We start from the raw sequence: 18,512 nt of genomic DNA, 5'->3' as shown, positions 1-18,512 counted from the left end.
CCATTTGAAAGGATATTCCTGCAGACTGGCATTCCTATCCAGCACATCACCAGGTGCACAGGGCGACTGGACCAGGCTCGTCACAGCTCCACTGACTTCCACACTTGGCCAGAAAAATCACACAGGGTGGAAATTGGGATGCAGCTCCACCTCTACTGGGCTACATTTGATGCACAGGAAGAACCATGTAGCCTCTCCTGGGGGAGCAGAAACCCTGGGAATGCTTCTGTGTGTGGTTTTTCCCCAGCCCAACACCTGTAAATCCCTCCCACTACAGATTGAGGGTGACAGGATAGACAACCAGCCCATTCAAATATTTTTAGGTGTGTATCTCTCTATATTCTCACCACTTGACAAAATAGAGCTCAGATAAATGTAAGGCAGTTCTCCCAGAGAACACACTCTGAAATATATTTCTGGTGCTGACTATAAGTTAAGGATAATTTATTTTAAAAAAATTCTCAGCAAGAACATATCCCATCTTTATCATTATATGAAAAAACATTATGATATCCAGCTTGGTATTACTTTTATGAGTTCCATTCTTTCTTAATACAAACTTGAATAAAAACCAGTCTGGCCAAACCTCGCTATTTTATTTCTTTTATTGTAACCATTAAATCAGCTTTCATTTCATTACTCTAATTGTGCCTGGGAGCAGCAACTGCCACCTTAAGGCACATAACCTAATTTAAAATGCTCACAGCTCATTCCACCTTAAAATATATTGCAGTACTTAGGATCAGCACAGCGGGTCAAGCTCTACAACAGCACTCTTGTGATCAGAGGACTTTTTGGCAGTTAAATCAGGAGAAAGACTGAGGCAATGTAAAAAAAAAGTAACATTTCTCTTGCTTAAAAGATACACAGCAGTTGACATAACCATTTTTTACTTGTACCTTAAGTGTCTCCAGAGGATTCTTATTTAGGTAGAGATTTCTCACATAAGGAGCGTTTCTCGGCACAGCACACAAACATCTAATTCACTTGGATGATTTTTACTGTGGGGATTATACATGTAAAGAGCCACCTTGCTGGGCTGTGAGAGGAAAATCCATAATGATGATATATATATCTGTTTGTGCTGCTTGTGTGGGCCCTTCTCCCATTGTTTCTGACTGTCTCTCAATCTTTATCTGTTCTTGGCCTCCCTGTAAATTGCATAATCCCTCCATTTTACTGATGGGGAGTTGAGACTCACAAAAATTAAGCAGCTACCTAACATTACATAGGGGTCCAAAGACAGAGCTGGCATTTAAATTTCGACCTCCTGCTTCCCAGGTGAGTGCTCCATATAAAAGGTGTTGTTGTACCTACTCCTTCTTTCCTTTCTCATTATTTAGTGAACAGACTCATTCCCTACAGCTTTGTTTATAAAGACTTTCCTCTGGCTGAGGGATTCCAGCTCCTGTAAACAAGACCATAAGCTAAATACTCTGCTTGAGGAGACATGGGCAGATCTTCATTAGCAAGAAAAGCAATTACAAACCTAAGTCTTATTATAAGGTGTAATAAAGGGGCAAATTAACATTTAGAGTCTTTAGCATCTACGAATATCTCAGGAGCACAGCCCGCCCACCCCCAGTTGTGAACTAAAATCCCTGCCTCCAATGTTTTGTAAACTAGTGCCTGGTCCCACTGGAGCAAAAGCAGGAGGGATGCCAGGAAGGAGACAAACTCAGGAGGGGAATCGGGATTTGTGTGGTGTGCAAGGTCTACAGGAATTCGCTGCAAACAACTAATAAATCTCTGCAGCCTGGTGGTTTGCCTTGGAGGTAGGAGGGATATTTTCCTTTGTCTTGCAGTGAATCAGGTTGATAGGAAATAACTCACCACTCTCCTTGGAAGGCACCAGGAAGTAGCTGCTTATTTCATGAGCTAAACAGATAATTGCACCTCAAAAACAGTGATAAAGGACCAAGCAGTCATTGGACTGGATACACACAGTGAATGGATCTGCTCCACTTCTGAAGTTGTTTAGGATATGAGAGACCAGGAGATACATCAGTGGATCTTGACCAAAAAACCATAATAATCCCACTTTGCCATGTCCTACGGTGTACCATCTGTACAAGTACCTGCATAAACCTGTATTCACACACTTCTAGATATGCCCCACCCACCTACAAAATAGATGCTCATGAAAAGAACTCAAACTTCTTTTCAGAAAAGGCAAAACGTACATTTCCAAATTTCTTCAAACCTTGTTTTTGCAGATATTTTCAGACAAGTTTTTACCCTTCAAACAAATCAGCATATTTTTAAAATTCTTCAGTTGAAGTGTCATTGATGAAATACTCCAGGCTGGGGAGCTTCACTATGTGATAAGAATGACTTAGCTGGGAGCTCAGGCATCCCAAAATGACAGTTTTCAGCAAACCCTGATTCTGTTTTCATAATGTAAATCAGTTGATTGAGTGGCATATGGTTATCCTGTTGTTACGACATAGTGTGTGTATTTTCCCTGCATCAATGAAATTATAACTTGAAAAAAGCTCTCCTTTCAATTGGAATATGAAAAAAAGCCGTAATTTAAACACATCATACATATGATGTGCAGGAATATGTGCAGATACATAAGCTTGATACATAAGCTGACAAAACATTAACCTGCTTCAGAGGTAGGGAGAAAACAGGTCACTGGAGACCCACAGTTGTTCCATCAGCCAAAGTGCTGCTCCAGTGGTAGGTCACTGACTGCACATTCTATCTAGTGCAGGAAAAGGATCCTTCACAACATGGCATAAATTTATTTGAATTCCTGATTATTAAGGGCCTGAGTCTCAATTGTTTTTTTTTTACTCTTTGAATTGTTAATCACAGTAGTGCCAAACTTAGTGAAAATACTGCCACTGGTTTTCCCCAAATATTATTGATCCCACCTTAACATCCTTTGATGAATGTTTAATTATTTTGACAAAGTGCCACGGCCCAGGTGATGGAAACACAAACCAGTTGCCTCCATAGGTGCTGCAGGGGCAGAGGTTCAAAACCCTGCTACAACTCTTCCATATCCACTGTGATTTTGCTATCCAGCTGTGGGACACAGGAATCTCCTCCCTCCTATTTCCCCATGTCCTCAGGGTGCTCAATACATGCAATTTTAACAGACAATCTGCAGCACTAAATCCAGTGGATCATTAATTTTGAGTATCTTCCCCAGATACTTTATCCAAGCAGCTCTAGAGCAGAACAAAAACATCTAATCCACAAGGCTTAATTTTTACCACAGAGATTATATATGATAAAAACATGTCCTGTAAAATCTTGGTGATGCCCTGGTAGGATCAGGGTGTTGGGGATAATGTTTATTTTGAGAGTGTTGTTGGCATGTAAGTGAAAAATAAATTTACCTGATGAGCCTGAGAGCAGAGAGATTTTAGGCCACATTCAGGCAGACCTGGCAATCATCTCAATAACTGGCTGATGGTTTCTGTGATGCAGTAACTTTTTTGTGCATATTGGCAGATTGCTTCTAAACTAAACTTTGTAACCCAAGTCTCCAGCATGTTTAGAATTGCAGATGTGTGTTCTGAGAATTTGCAGTGTTTGCCAGAAAGACACTATATGATATTAGCACAGTTGGTTCTGAATTTTAAACCCAAATCTGATGTTCTATGACTCACAGCCTCAGGAAAGAATTAGATGAATAGCTCATAAGGGGAGAGACACTGCCTGAATATCTTTATAGAGGAGATATGCTGAATAATAAGCATTATCTCCATATGACAAGCTACCATTCTATTTAGGATATGGTGTGCTGCTATACAAGCAGAGAATGCCACACAGACACTCATATCTGAATTATCTTTAATATACCTAGAGCACCAGAAATCAATGAAACTGCATCAGTGCAGCCCTCACTCTTTGCTTGTTCTTTCAGTTCATGCCCAGGATGCCTCACTGACACCTCTGCACAGTCCACTCTGAAATCCAAGCTGTCCCAGCATCTCCAGAGCTAAGAGTTAGTCCACAGCATGGGGATAATCTCATATTAGGTACCCATAATGAACCAGTATTTGTAATATAGAGGATACACACAGCCTCAAGAGAGTTGGCCTTTAGCTTAGGTAACAGGCACCTAATTTCCATGTACATCTTTCTTGGGACAAATGTCTCTTGTGGGATCTAAAAATGGGAGATCTGAGAGGAACATCCATAAATAAAAACATTTCATACATATGGTTCTGAAAACTCTGGGTAACCTCATGGACTCTATTGTTATTAAACCCAGTTAACCTAAGGTCAGCAACCTAGGGTTACTAAAACCTTATTTTCAGGGTTTCCAGATTCCATCATATGCCAGGATTTCTAGGATTTGCACTGGGTATTCCTCTCTCTCCCAGGGCTCAGAAGCACAATAGTTGGTTTCAGGAACTTGAAGTGAACTGTCTCCAAAGAATTACAACACAGAAGTGAACAACAGCTTGTGGAATTGTAAGACTTGTGGTCCCATGTAAGTCAATCTGCTCCAAACATCCCCATTATAATTCTTTTTGAAAGGCCCAATAAATGTTGGTGTAAACTGATTATAAATCACAAACCTTTTAATGACTTCCAAGAGGACACTGCTTTGCGTGGGGAGGAGGTGCACTTTCATTAGGCTGACTTTACTACCTAACTAGCCTCACATCTGGAGCACCAGGATTTATGGCACCCTCAGGCCATAATTCTGTGCAAATCACATGGAAACAGTTCCTTTCATTGGGTATTTCTAGGAGGTGCCCACACCAAACAGCTCAGGAGTAGCTGGGTTCCTCCTCTCTGGCTTATCATGTATTTTGTGCTCCTTTTTGCAAAGGCCTCATGACATTACCCTCAAACATCCTGAAATTCAGCAGTAGGACATCACAGCTGATGTCAGTATTCAAATAATACAGTATTTACTATATTTTACACCATAGCACCTAAAATTCCTGACAGAATTTGAATCCTCGGGGCTATAAAAATATGCAGTTTAAGGCCTCTTGTTCTGGAGAGTTTTATGTTCAATACCCCAAAAGGACAGAGAGATTGGAAGAACATGGGTTAAGTTTTGGTTTGCAGTCTTTTAGGGTTGGTGTGGCGTTTCAGCATCTCCGTACCTCTTCCTTCCTCCCTCCCATTTCTTTATCCCACTGTCTTCTTGGATTCACAGTGAATCTCTGACTTAATCTTTGTGAACAGGAGAAGGACAATACCAGGATATTCCCTCACTCGCCTTCCCAATTCTGATCACAATTATTACAAGATAAGGAGCTGCACTAAAAATGGAGGTGTTTTAACAAACATCCTTCACTATTTCTGTCTCTGTACTTTTGCATCCTGGGTAACATTTCTAGATTATACTCAGGATGAGTTTGTCTGCTAATGCTTGCAGATTTGGTCTGTGAAAAATATCTCCATGAATCAAATTTATCCTTTAAACACCAGTCCCTCTCCTTCCCTGCTGTGCAGCATCTTTCATTTTTCACAAGGTGCAAAAAGGACCTACTGATGGTAATGTCCTTTTGCTCCTCTAGAAAAGGAAACTCTTAAGCCCTCCAGCAAAATCTGTCCCTGTTTAACAAGTAACTGAATAAATGTAAGCTCCGTGGGGCTTTGCTTAATGGGGCAAGCAAGTGCTTCAGTTCACCAAAGTTGAAGAAACCATGGATGCTAACTCAGAAATACTCCTTTCTCCTGAGGCTCAATTCTGCACAGAATCAAGAAAATAAAATCACCTGAAGGAAAAAAGATTTCAAAAAATTAAAAAACTTTCCAAATTTCAGATTTTTTTCTGCCTTATGTCCCTATGCTTTCTTTTTCAAAAATTACATACATGCAAAGTGAACAGTACCTAGATTTCTTTTTTCTCTTATTTCTTTCCTCCGATTTTTCTGTTGTGATGCTGAAATTTTCAGCCATTCTTCAGCTCTTGCAGAAGTACAGCATGGAAAATGGAAAACTAAAGAACTGGAAGGAACAAAGTAGCAGGGAAGGGATCCCAGTACCTGGATAGCAGGAGGCAAATAAAACATAAAGGCCTTCGTAACAAACTAAATATCCTAAAACTATTTTGGGATGTGTACATAGATAAAGTGATTTTTCACTAGAATGGCCAAAAAGACATGACTTTCCATCAAAAAATAGGGCAAGACTGGAGTGACCCCGTGAGCACAGCAGCGCTGACACATCACACCTTGCAGGCTTTGCCAGTCCCACAAAAACTGCAGCAAAGCCCTCACCAAACCTTCAAAAGAGCTTTTGTTTCCTCTCGTGCTGCTCCCTAAACAGAAGGCTCGGCAAACATCTGCAAAGGCTCTGCTTGGTTCCCTTTACAGCCCTCCTTCATCTCCAGTGCCTTAATGGACCTACAAAAACAGTGACAGCCTGAATTGGACAGCTGAGCATCAGCACTGCTGGATTATAGCCCAAGAAATGTCATCTCCTGGGTTATCCAAGCTCCTTCAGAAGCATCTGTGGTCTTTTTCTTCTTCAGAGAACGTAAGATTTAGGGAGAAATGACTAGATTTTTTTGGTTTTTACCTACAGTTCTTCAGTACAAAGCACCTGCAACATGAAAACAACAGCAGCAACACCTCAAACCCTCTTATTTCTTGCTGCACTGTCATATCTGAGAAGTTATAATGAGTTTCTCTCCTGCATATAGAGGACAACCCTCAAAGCACATCCAACATCTCTACTGTACAACAGGTGCCAAATGGCAGGGTTCAAAATCACCAGCTACCAGCATTAGTCATTGTTTAGGAGCTCAGATATTATTTTGAGGCTCGTGGCAGAAGTTTCAGGGCCCAGAGAATATCTAAGGTGTGGCAATGCAATAGAGAGCTCTCCAGAGAAGTCTGGCTTCCAGAGCAAGGGGAAAGCATTAACCAAAACATTTCTAAGGGGCAAAATTAATGCTGATAAAGTGGTAACAAGATTTAGTTGGATAGAACTAATTACTCGTGTTAGGGGATGAGAGCAAAGGTTTGCTTTGGCAATAAGTGCACTTACTGAAAGCAAGAAAGAGTAATTAGCCTAAATATGTGCTTGATTAAGGGAAAGATTTTCAAAATTCTATGTATGAAAGTAATTAGAGAGAAAATTAGAATGGAAAAAATGGCATCAAGTCAGTTGGAGTCATATTAGAAAAAAAAGTAGATTTTCCTTATCCGTGACATTCGGTGTGGACTAAAGCTCCTATTTTCTGATCTATCTTGCTTTATCACAAAAGCATTTATTTTCCAGTCATGAATGACTGGATTCAATTAAAATATAAGCTCACCTGTCAATTAAATTAAAATGGAAACTCTCTTGACATTCAGAAATTAGCGGTAAAAATCACCAATTACTAGCAGAGGTTACTGCTCTTCATACACAGGAACAGAATGTGTTCTGTGACTGGATCACTGTGAAATGTGTAGTTTCTATTACCTCGTGGGAGTTAGAGAGAAAAATGATAGTCCTCTCAAAAATCTAATGGTTTAATTTAGGGTTTTTTTCTATTGCAACAACAAATATTACAATAACAGCACAACATAGATATGTAAGGGTATCATAAATTATTGGGTGCCTTGATAAAGCAATAGGACTTTTCCTCTAAACTTAAAACCTGCCAGGTCTTCAGTAAGTTTATTTTCTTAAACCTGCTGCTTCATTCAGTGTAGTAAACTTTGTGACACCTCAGCTTAGTTTAGGTTACTTAAATGGAACTTTTTTTACTATTAAATATACGTGTTCTTAGTTTCAGGCTGTCTCCTGTCTTGTTCCACATTGCCAAAAATAAAGTAAGATATCTGTTGATACAGGTACTCTCAGTACAATATTTCCTTATGAATTCGGTCCTGAAGCTGTACTAAAACAACTTTTGAATCTCCTCTGGGGGAAATAAATATTAACATTTCATCTCTCATAATTCCTGGGATTCACAGCAAATGCACTCCCAGCAGTGGGGATTCTTCAATCAACAGCAGCCTTTCAGTCACCTCTTGTGCCCTTCAGCTGCAAAGGACCCAAGCCCAGGGTGTGCTGGTGCTTTTTGGGGGCATAATCTATTTATCCTGCTTCTGCAGAAGGAATTCTCTTGGCTCACTCTGCACCTGGGAGAGACTTCCCTTTAACAGCAGCAGGGATAGCCAGGACATGCCAATGAAAGTTGGCTTTTCACAGGAAACTTTACTCCTCAAAAAGCCTGAGGTTATTGGAACTTTACTGGGATTTCCCAACTGGCAGAAATCAGAGCTACAATTCCCTTGTGATTAATAAGTGCTAACAAATATACAAGTGTCCTGGAAAGCAGAGTGACGTTAAACTCACTGGAATCTGTCATTGCTGGGCTTTGGGGTTTGTGTTTTCTGGTTTGGGGGTTTTCTTTTGGGCCCTTTTGAAAAGCAGACGACCAAAAAGGTCACTTCACACTTCCCTGTTTTTCTTACATTTTGCATTTAGCAGGATTGTTCTTTATTCCTTCCTTTCTTCTATTGATCTGGGGGGAGAGGAGGCCCAAAGGGGAAATGACAAAGAGACTGCATTTGTCCCTTCCCTTCTGTCATTTGTTTCATGGGTTAGTGAGGAGAGATGAAGCCAGCGTGTTCCACGCCGAATACTGAGAGCAGAGGATGGCCTCCAGCTACAGCACACATAATTTCTATGCATGATGAATCCTTTCAATAGCAAGAGCCCCACTAATATGGGATCAAATCACAGTCATTAGCTCTTGGCACTGTTCTTAAAAAGATGATATAGAAATCCAAACTGCATCCAGGCACACTCCTGTATCACACACACTGGCCAGGAGTTCAGCTGGCAATTTATTTTCTCATCAATGTGCTGGTATAATTAGAAAAAAAACCCCCAATCATCTGCTAGGATAAACTCCTCCAAAAGCAATATCCTGCTTAAGGAAATGATGGCTCATTCTGGAATAAGGGGGTGTACTGTGAAGCTGCCATGGGGGAATTGCTTCTGGGACCATTTCAAGAGCCGTGGCCCCGTGTGACAGGTGATGCTCAATGGCAGGGAACAGACTTTGGAAACAACCCCTATTTTCCAGTGTTTCTGATTTTCAATTAACAGTGTCTTTTGAAACAGTCACAGAAGGAGTTACACTTACTGCAGCACAAGTGCTTTCAAACCAAGTTCAAGCTCTTTGACCATGATCCAGAAGCTTTACTGAGTCATTTGCCAAAACTTCTTGTTGCCTCAAGCCGTTCATTTTTTCTTTTTTTTTGTGTTATAATTTTTTACATACTCAGTAGTTACTCTCCCATTCTAATTTATAGTTCTATTATTCAGTATTTGACCTACTGAAAAATTTTGTTGTTAATATCCTGCAATGTGTGAATTCTATATTCAGTTAAAATCCCCAATTACTTTCCTCAGTTTAAGCATGCATGGTATTTTATTTTTAAGCAGTACTTTCTTGGGAGATTTTCTTTATTATTTGCACTTTCTTTCAGTAACTGTGCATCCATAAAGATATTTTACATTTTATTCTTAATGGATTTTTCCATGAAAAGAAAACTGGTAATTAGTAAGGAGTTCTACTTAGATGGATGCTCTTGTATTCCCTGTGTTACTGTTCTTTAGGGAACTGCTATGGCAAAATAGATACTAATACTTTATAAATCAGGTTCACAGAAAATGAAACTTCAGTCTGTGTTTCACATTCTCTCAGTCCAGATAAGGGATTTCCCCCACCTCCCATATAAATTTTTGCCAGTAAACGCACTGCAATAATTACAGCTTCCATAAATTCTCACAGTGCTATTGGGTTTGCTGGTTTGATACACCACTAAGATCCTGGGTCTGCTCAGTTTGTCAAATCGAAATGGGCTCCATTTATTACCCAATTAGGCTGTGGAAATGTGCTGGCTCATAAATCCCCTGCAAGTGGCAGCTGGACAGTCAGCACGTGGCCAGGCATGAAGACCCCCCAGGAGCCTTCACTGACACCATGGAACACGTAATTCTCACTCTACTTAAATCAAGAACAGCCTGATAATAAAGACTGGCCTTCTAGACTGTGACCAAAAACCTGCTGACCAAATAATTCCAACAATCCTTGATGCTTTGCTAACTCCAGGAGCGTTAACACGAAAAATCAAACACTTGAACAAACGAGAATCTCCAAGGAATCCACTCAGCTGAATTCAGCTCAGAACACACCCCTCTGTAGATCTAGAGAACCACGCTCAGATTTGGCTATTCCAGACCAAGACACAGATTCCACCCTCCCAGGCCAAGATTCAGTAACATAAGAGATAAGAAGGTGGGGACTGGTTTGCTGATAAGTGCCCCTGTTGTTCTCTGAATTGCACAGAAACCCAGTGCTGGAGCACCCAGTCTGCATCCAACTGAGCCAAGAAACAGGATCCAGAGGGATAATATTTTAAACTTGAATCATTACACATTTTTTTCAAAAGGAAATACAATGCCTGTAGACAGCTGATTGCATTTGTCTCTAATGACAGATATAGAGAAATATCACCACTTCTTTATTTAGGAACATTGGATACTGTTCTGGAAAACACCTTAGTTATCACTATATGTAGCTCCCTTCTGTTGCAAGCTACCATATTTTACATGTTCCCTCTTATAAACTAGAGCTAATTTGCTATATTGCAATATGAAGATCAAAATTAGAACAATATTTTCATCTTCTACTCAATCAGTTTGTCTCATCTAAAAGAAAAATCACAGCTTGAGCTGTGTAATCTCAGCAAAAGATAAATCTCAGTTTATTATGTATCAAGACTTCCTAGTAAGCCATTTGGCTGAATTAAGCTCATCCTTCCTTTTTTGTGACAACTCATGTCATGACATTAAAGGTCGTGTTCCTTCCTTCCTGTCACTTTAAATTATGCCATCAATATCATGAAGTGATTCAACAGAGGATTTAATAAATGCTGCAGAATTATTAAAATCATGCTAGGTGGCTGTTTTTCATACATTCCTGCAGTTCCTTTTATGATTTCAGCTACCACTTCACATCTTTAACAGGAAAAACAGGTGCCCTGAATTTAATAGGAAATCAGATGAGGATGCAAGTGTGGGGAGGAGGAGTAACTGGAATTCCAGTCACGCCATGCCCATAATCGTAGCAGCAGCACCATGCACACATTCATTAAGGAAACATTCCTTTACCCTCTTTGCAATCAGGTTTAAAATGACTTAGCTCAACACTCTATCCCCAAAAGCACACATCTGGACTAAAATAAGAAATAAATAATTTAAAAGTATAAATGTTTATCGAAAACATTTGCATTTGACTCAATCGAGTGCTCAGTTATCACTTTTCAGTATCACTGTTTGTCTTCCATGTGGTTCTTTAGTTTTTCACGAGAAATTTAGGTTTCATTTTTCAAACAAAGAATTTTTCTCTTTCCCCCACCTTCTGGCAGAGAGTCCCAATCTACTTGCTGAAGATAACTTGGAGTTCCCAATTGGAAACACAAATTGAAGGTATAATCCAACTGTAAACACACCATTTATGTTAATAGTTGTGAAAAACCAACCTGGAGAATTAACTGCCACACAGTAACATAATGGGTGTATTCCCCTTGTCTGAGGAAGCACCAAGAACTCCAGGAGAAGGAAAGAAAATAACATTTTTTAATGTGTCTGCAGAGATCCAGCTCTTTTCCACAGGTTGGATCAGCAAGGAGCCAGAGATTCCCATTTTGTAATTTCACTTCTTTAATTGATTCATGTTTCTATTTTTGAGTTAAAATTCTGCAGCCAACTACAGATTCCAGGAAGCAGAAATAAAGTTATTCTGAGAGAAGCTGAACAGCTCCCTGGGAGAGGGGTACAGCCCATATGTAGGATGGTACAATCCACCTGGAGGGTTGGATAGATCTTCTCTTGAAATCCTAAAGTCAAAGGGCGGGAATAAATTCCATACAACGCTGGAAACGTGCATGGAATTGCCCTCCCAAGGCAAGCCTGACTCATCCAACAGGGATGGTGCCTCCTATCACAGAGGCATTGTTTAATGCTTTAACAAGTTCTACAAACATTTAAGTTTTCCTTTCCTGCAGGTTTTCTTTCAGTGTATCATACACAGCTCTAATGATGCCAGGTGAGCAATCCAGGTATGAACTACCACTGTTTTAGTTTCTATTTTTGTTATGAACCTGATATCTCATGACTAGAATCCATTTAGCTTTACACTAAAGTGCATTTCATTTTTACTTGAACCATTACCCACTACCATGAACGTACACATTATTTCCATTCTAAATATTTATAGGAAAAAGAGAGAAATAGATAGCAAATGGGAAAACAGCACTACAATTAATTCTGCCTCATGAATATGGAGGCACAGAGAGATTAAGTGTTTCATTCAAGGACACACACACAGAGTAAGTGGCAAGGCTGGGAACTGAACTTAATTTCCTGACTCCTACTTAGTACCTTAACTACAAAACCACCCATCCTTTCAGCTTTCCTGTTTTCATTTACACTAATTTGTTAAATATCCAATCAAAGAAAAGCTTTAATAAATGTGTTTAAAAAAGTTGAGTGAGGAAAAGGGGGAGAAGTTACAGAGCCAACCACGTGTAAAATGTAACATTTTAAATCTTTTAGTTGTTTAAATAACATGAAATATAAATACAAGGTTGTGGGGAGTGGGAATATCAAGGGAGAAGAACCTTTCAGTAGCACTGGAGTTGGAAAGGCAAGGGGAAAAAAAAGAACAGAGTGTAGAGCACAGCAGTGACCAAAGGGATGAGAGAAGGGGAAAGGGATGGCTGCAGCAGCAGGACAGTGAATAAAGGTTGTCACCTGCAGAAAATGTAACTTCACACAGACAACTCCTGCAGTCCACCTTGGCCAAGGGACTCTGCTTATCCTTTTCAAGTAAGTGAGCTCTGATGGTCCTTCTTCCTTCTCCCACCTGGAATTACTTTTTTTTTTCGTCCCTGCAGCTCCCAACCAGATTTCTATCAGGTGCTGAAACCCTTCTTTTAACCATCACTTCGTTACACAGGAAGAATCTTTACACCTCCCATCTCCCTTCCTAGAGTGGTGTTAGGGATGGACACATTCAGTGCTGTGAACCACTCACTGCAGCATTTTCAGCTGAGTGCTAGAAGGAAAAAACCAGCACAAGAAACCTTCTCACTGCATCTTAGTAAATTTTGACTATTTAACCCTAATGCTAATCCTAACCCTTTCCAGCTTAAATCCAGTATTTCTGGGGACACAGGGTTTGCCTTAGACACTTTTATACCCAAGGCAGTTGAAGATGACTTGCTCAGACCATGAGATTTACAACTCTGAGCTGCCTGAAAGGTCTGTCAAACCAAATTTAATCTGCTGATGGAGAATTTACTGCTGCCACGATTTGACTGTAGTCAGTGCAACTCCTGCTATGAAAGACATCAAGGATGCTTGGACACAGCCAGCTCCACAAAATAAAAGCATAGGTTCAGCACAAGACCAGCAGGAAAAATCATCTCTGCTACCCTTTGGGTTGAAGTACAAAGTTGTCTTTTGTTTGAGACATTAGTGATGGCCCTTGCAAAGGTTTTGCACAGTGTTTGCAATAATATTTAACCACAGAACGTTCTGAGTTGGAAGGGACCTGTAAGGATTAAAGTTCAGTGGCCATGCACAGCAGTCCTGTCTTCTGCATCACACACACTCAAGGCCTCACTAGGAGTTAAATTCATTAGATGATGAAAAAGTTCCCGAGTTACTACAGAGGGAGAACTGTACATAAATCTGAGCTCACCTAAACCTAACAGCTTGGCATTCAGATATTTGATCCAAAATCCCACCAGAGGAATTCACAGCTAGCTATTGAAGAATATTTTGTTGCATTCATTCTAAATTGTATTCTTGAACATCTCTGAACAGCCAATTCCAAATCTAATTGTCTGAAGGGCAAATTGGAATAGCTGTATAGGATTGATGTTCCATAATGAAACATGAATATTTTAAAGTATTTTTTTCTGGGTGAAAGAGACAGAATATTTTTTACTGTAACTTGAATTTTCATTGTTTTACATCCAGAATATTCCAGTAACTTTTCTTATTATTTACCACTTTCTATATACTTTTTTGTCACACTGTGATCTCAAACCACACAGTCAAATCATTGTGAACTAATGTGTTTAGTTTCCAGCAACACAGATATTTTCCTGCTGAGGAAGCAATGGCCATTAAACTGCCTGTTGTCTGTCTACCCAATAATTACAGGCAACATCACTTTAGAAAATCAGAAGTAAACAAAGCACAGACAAACTACACCTCCAGAAAAACCAAGATAGATCCTACAAACTCTTTTGTGTATAAGTAACACTTATTCAGACAAATCTTCTTAATAGGGACAGCATTAATTATAAAGCCAGAAGCTACTCACAAGTGAAGTTTTACAATACCAACTAAACAATGACAATGATGCAAAACCACCAAGCTGTACATGTATTATAGGCTTGGGTCTCAAAATGTTTGGATTCATTATTCAGCAATGAGGTTTCCAGACTAGTAATCATTCATTAAGGTACCTTTTCTGAGAGAAAGGACCAAGTCAAACATGTTCCTTTTCATCTGATTTTAAAGCAACTTATATAATACATGTGAACTACATACAGGTTTGGACCTCAAGAGATAATCAGGAGTAGCTCATTGGGTCATCATATTCTGCAGGGAATCTTACACAATGAAGAGAAAAGACTCTGAATAATTTACACTAAAATCTGCCCAATTTGCAACCTTCTGTTCTTTCTCTGTGGGAGACAATGTATGGCAATGGTTCCTCACAGTAAATCTACTTTTAAGCAAAAGGAGTTACTAAGGTCCAAAGACTGGCCAGTCCAACCTAAATAACCCTGAAAACAAGATACCTAAATCCCAGAGACTCCAAGAAGCAGCACAAAGGGCTGTTACTGTATCTGATTTGAGCCACAGCCTGGCTGTTCCTGAATCATCTCAACACGGGGATGGATCTGACCCCGTTGTGTCAGGCAAATACAGAACACAGACTCCCAAGGCCAAGGACCTTGCAATCAAAGCACAAAACAGGGGGAAAAAAAAAAGAAAAAAAAAGAAAAGGTGGATACAAATGAACAGGAGTCCAAGGAAACAAAACCACAGCGTTAGCAAGGATGGGAGACTCAGAGCTGCAGCAAGTCTTGCTCGTGTTAAATTTCTTATGGCAAAGGAGAGTTTGGAGGAGCACAGAGGAGGAGAGGAGCACATCTTGCTGGATGCTTACAAGCACAGCAGCAGCACAGAGGACAGCACAGGGTCAGAGTCAAGCTGCCTCAACACCTCCCACTGAGCTGGGCACTGCTGGTATCACTGGTCACTGTTTGAAACATCATATTTGAAAATTCCCACCTGTTCTGGAGGCAAATACACAGGCAAAATTCACAGGCAAAATTTGCCTTAGTTCAGGCAAAAATGCCCCTGAACAAGCAAAGTGTTTACCAGAAGATATGATGAGTAAAGGTTGAGCAAGACCTAGCCTACGTTTTAGAAAAGATTCCTTTTTAAGAAAATTGGGGACATTTAATGCAAGTTTGGCACTGTTGAGAAAAACCAAACACAGCTCAGGTTTTTAAAATCCTAGTGTTTAACAGGAGATGGATTTGTGAATATTCATTATCTTCCTGAATTGAAATGAGTGTTGGAAAATGAAAAATCAGGAGATGGAAGAAACAGGGAAAACAGCCAGACTTCCTCTGTGTGAAACATATGTGTTAGTTTTGTTGAAAAATAAGGAGAAAAATTTTTTTAGCTGCAGCCCACAGGTAAACATTTACATGTACAATGCTCCCACTGAGCTCCTCACCTTTCCTGCAGCTTATTCTTGGAGATCAACCCAGGCATTAATTACATAAATGACCCTGCTGCTAAAAGCTGTGTGGGGAGCTCGGGGTGCAGAGATCACCCTCCAGTTGGGAGGGCAGGAATTTGGCCTTCAGGAAGCTTCTGCCTGCAGTGGGCTATTGATATTTGTTACAAATGGATGCACAGAGCAGTTATTTACACTGGGTAAGTGGTAGGTGAAGATCCTGCTGATTATGGGGATGAACAATACAGACAACAGCCTTGAACATGAAAATTGTTTGTTAGCCCTGAAGAGGCAGCTTTGGAAGTTGTTCTACAACCTGGGAGAGCGGAAAGGTCGTGCCTTCCCTTTAATGTAAGGCTTAAATCACTGCTGTGGGTTCAGTCCTACAAACCAACTTCCTGGGGATCAACTGCCAAGGATCAGCTTTGGAAAGGGGGGTTTATTATTCAAACATAAAGGTGTAAGAGACAAAAATAAAGCAAGTTGTTGAAGGGAAGGAAGGCAGGATATGGTGCTGATGAAGATGCCAAGGAACAAGACAACCAGGAATGACTCTCCTCACACAGTACCCTTGGCATGTGTACAAAGTTTCAGTGGCCAGTCTGGGCTTTAGGAAACTTTTTCTCAAGGTCCACAACTTGATCAGAACTGTAGGTGCACAGGGGCCAGAGGCATTTGGATGTAACCTTCTTAAAAAACAAAAGAAAACAAAACCACTCAGAGTTTTGTGTTGCAACTTCAAATTATCTGTGAGAGAGAAAAGATTGGCATTCTGTGTTTCTTATGAAATTAATTATTTTATGCATTATAATTATTCTGATTGGAGGATTGAGTTCTGGAATAGCCTCTCTCTTCCTTGGGCATTCTGATTATCAGTAGGAAAAAGGACAGGGGTATTTTAAAGGAGATGTGTTTAGGTTCTGCTAAAATACCATGACAACCTTCACAATTATTCACTTTCAAAGCTATTCCAGAATAATCTGTAAAGTAACATCAAACATTTCATACTATTATAGCAGAAAATGAAAAGTGTTCCATTTCATGGTTAATTTATTTTGTAATTATAAATCTGTTGGTAAACAGTACCATAATAGGCTTTGCATTGTGGCTGCTTACACTGCTGAACTCTTAGAGTTTTAATATGTGTTCAATACAAAAAATGTGATAGTAACTGCTCCTGGATGGGTTCACCCCTAAGTAAATTTTAGCATTCATCACATACACCTGCTAGGAAGGGACATTAAAAAAATAGAAAACCATCTGGCTATTTTTAAACATCAGAGTAGAGGTAATAATTTATAGCTAGAACAGCTTAATATTAACTCTACCCTAGCAATAGTCTTTTCAGAAAAAAACCCAGGAAGACATTTTTTAATTAAACCCACTTTTTGTATAAAAATATTGAACTAGTTGATAGGTAACCTCTCAACGAACCATGGTCTCATATTTTCTTTACTCCCTCTGCTGTGCTCCTGAAAATAAGTTTTAGCTTTCTCCTGACATATGACAAGTACTTTGGCTTTCTGTTGCTCTTTTTGAAGCTTCACAATAACTTAAGATAGTGGGGGTTGGCATTTAAACACCTCTATTACCCAAATTACAGAGTGTGACTTCTTTACCAGACAACCTACACTGTCTTATGTGAAGAACATCTCTCACTGTGCCTCACTGCAGTGCATTCTCCTCCTTAAAGCAGGAGTAAGCACTGTTTGCACAACTGAACACAGCCAACCATCAAAAGAGCCTTCCTGCTTATATATGCAAAATATTTGTGTGATTAGAAATACATTTGGAGAAATAGTCTCTTTGCTGTGAGACTTTATTGATCAGAGTATCCTCATGTCCCCTCCCATTTGTAGTACAAAATACTACTCTGAGGAATTTTACATCTGCCAAGTTAACTTCACCTCTCCCACAGAACACAAGGATATTGGAACTTCTGCACCAGCAGAACTGTTTGCAGGGGATCTGGAATTCCCCATAGCCTGGGGACAGGCATTAGGAAATCCAGGGCTTTGCATCCAAGAGGAGCAGTTCAGTTTGCAAGGCCTTCCCCCCAAATTCAGCCAGGCTGGTGTTCCAGCCTTGGCTCAACAGCAAAGTTCAAGCAGTCAGCTCCTTTCTGCCTTTAAATAATTTATCAGCACAACTGCACAACAGATTCTGAGGCTCTTCCATCCCCTACCCTGAGAGAAAAGGGAAGTGTACTGGGCTGTGTTTAAGTGGAGAAGCTCTCCTTTCTGGGAGAGTGATTTTGTTGGGAATACAAATGTAAAGCCCAGCCTGGGCAGGTTTCTGAAGCAGAGTGAGCACTGTGGTAATTCCTCTCTGCAACCTGTCAGCAACCCCCAAGCTCTGCTTCAGGAAGGAGATAGCAAGGCAGTGCTCTCCAATAAATCAAAATATCAGCTGCACAGAGCAATTCTTACTGCAGGTGGGAATTGAAGTACACAGGTACATAGATATAGAACCTGAAGTCAAATTTCAAGTGACAGGTTGAGGTACTTTTTACATAAACACTTCTCCTACAAGTTAAAAAAAAAATCTTACAAATATTGCCCTTGATTTTTTTAACAGGATATTTCATAGAAAATAATTTAACAAGTAATCTTTCCAGCTTTAAATCTTTCTATATTTACTGTAAGGAAAAATATATTTATGTTGGTGCCTTTCAGTACATGAACATCTGTCTTGATTCATCAAATTCCACATTTATATTCCCTGCCTTTTATCAAGATTC

The sequence above is a fragment of the Manacus vitellinus genome, unplaced genomic scaffold (genome assembly GCF_001715985.3).
Source record: "Manacus vitellinus isolate BGI_N305 unplaced genomic scaffold, ASM171598v3 scaffold_26_pilon, whole genome shotgun sequence".
Classification (NCBI taxonomy): domain Eukaryota; kingdom Metazoa; phylum Chordata; class Aves; order Passeriformes; family Pipridae; genus Manacus; species Manacus vitellinus.
This window is presented reverse-complemented; position numbering follows the sequence as displayed.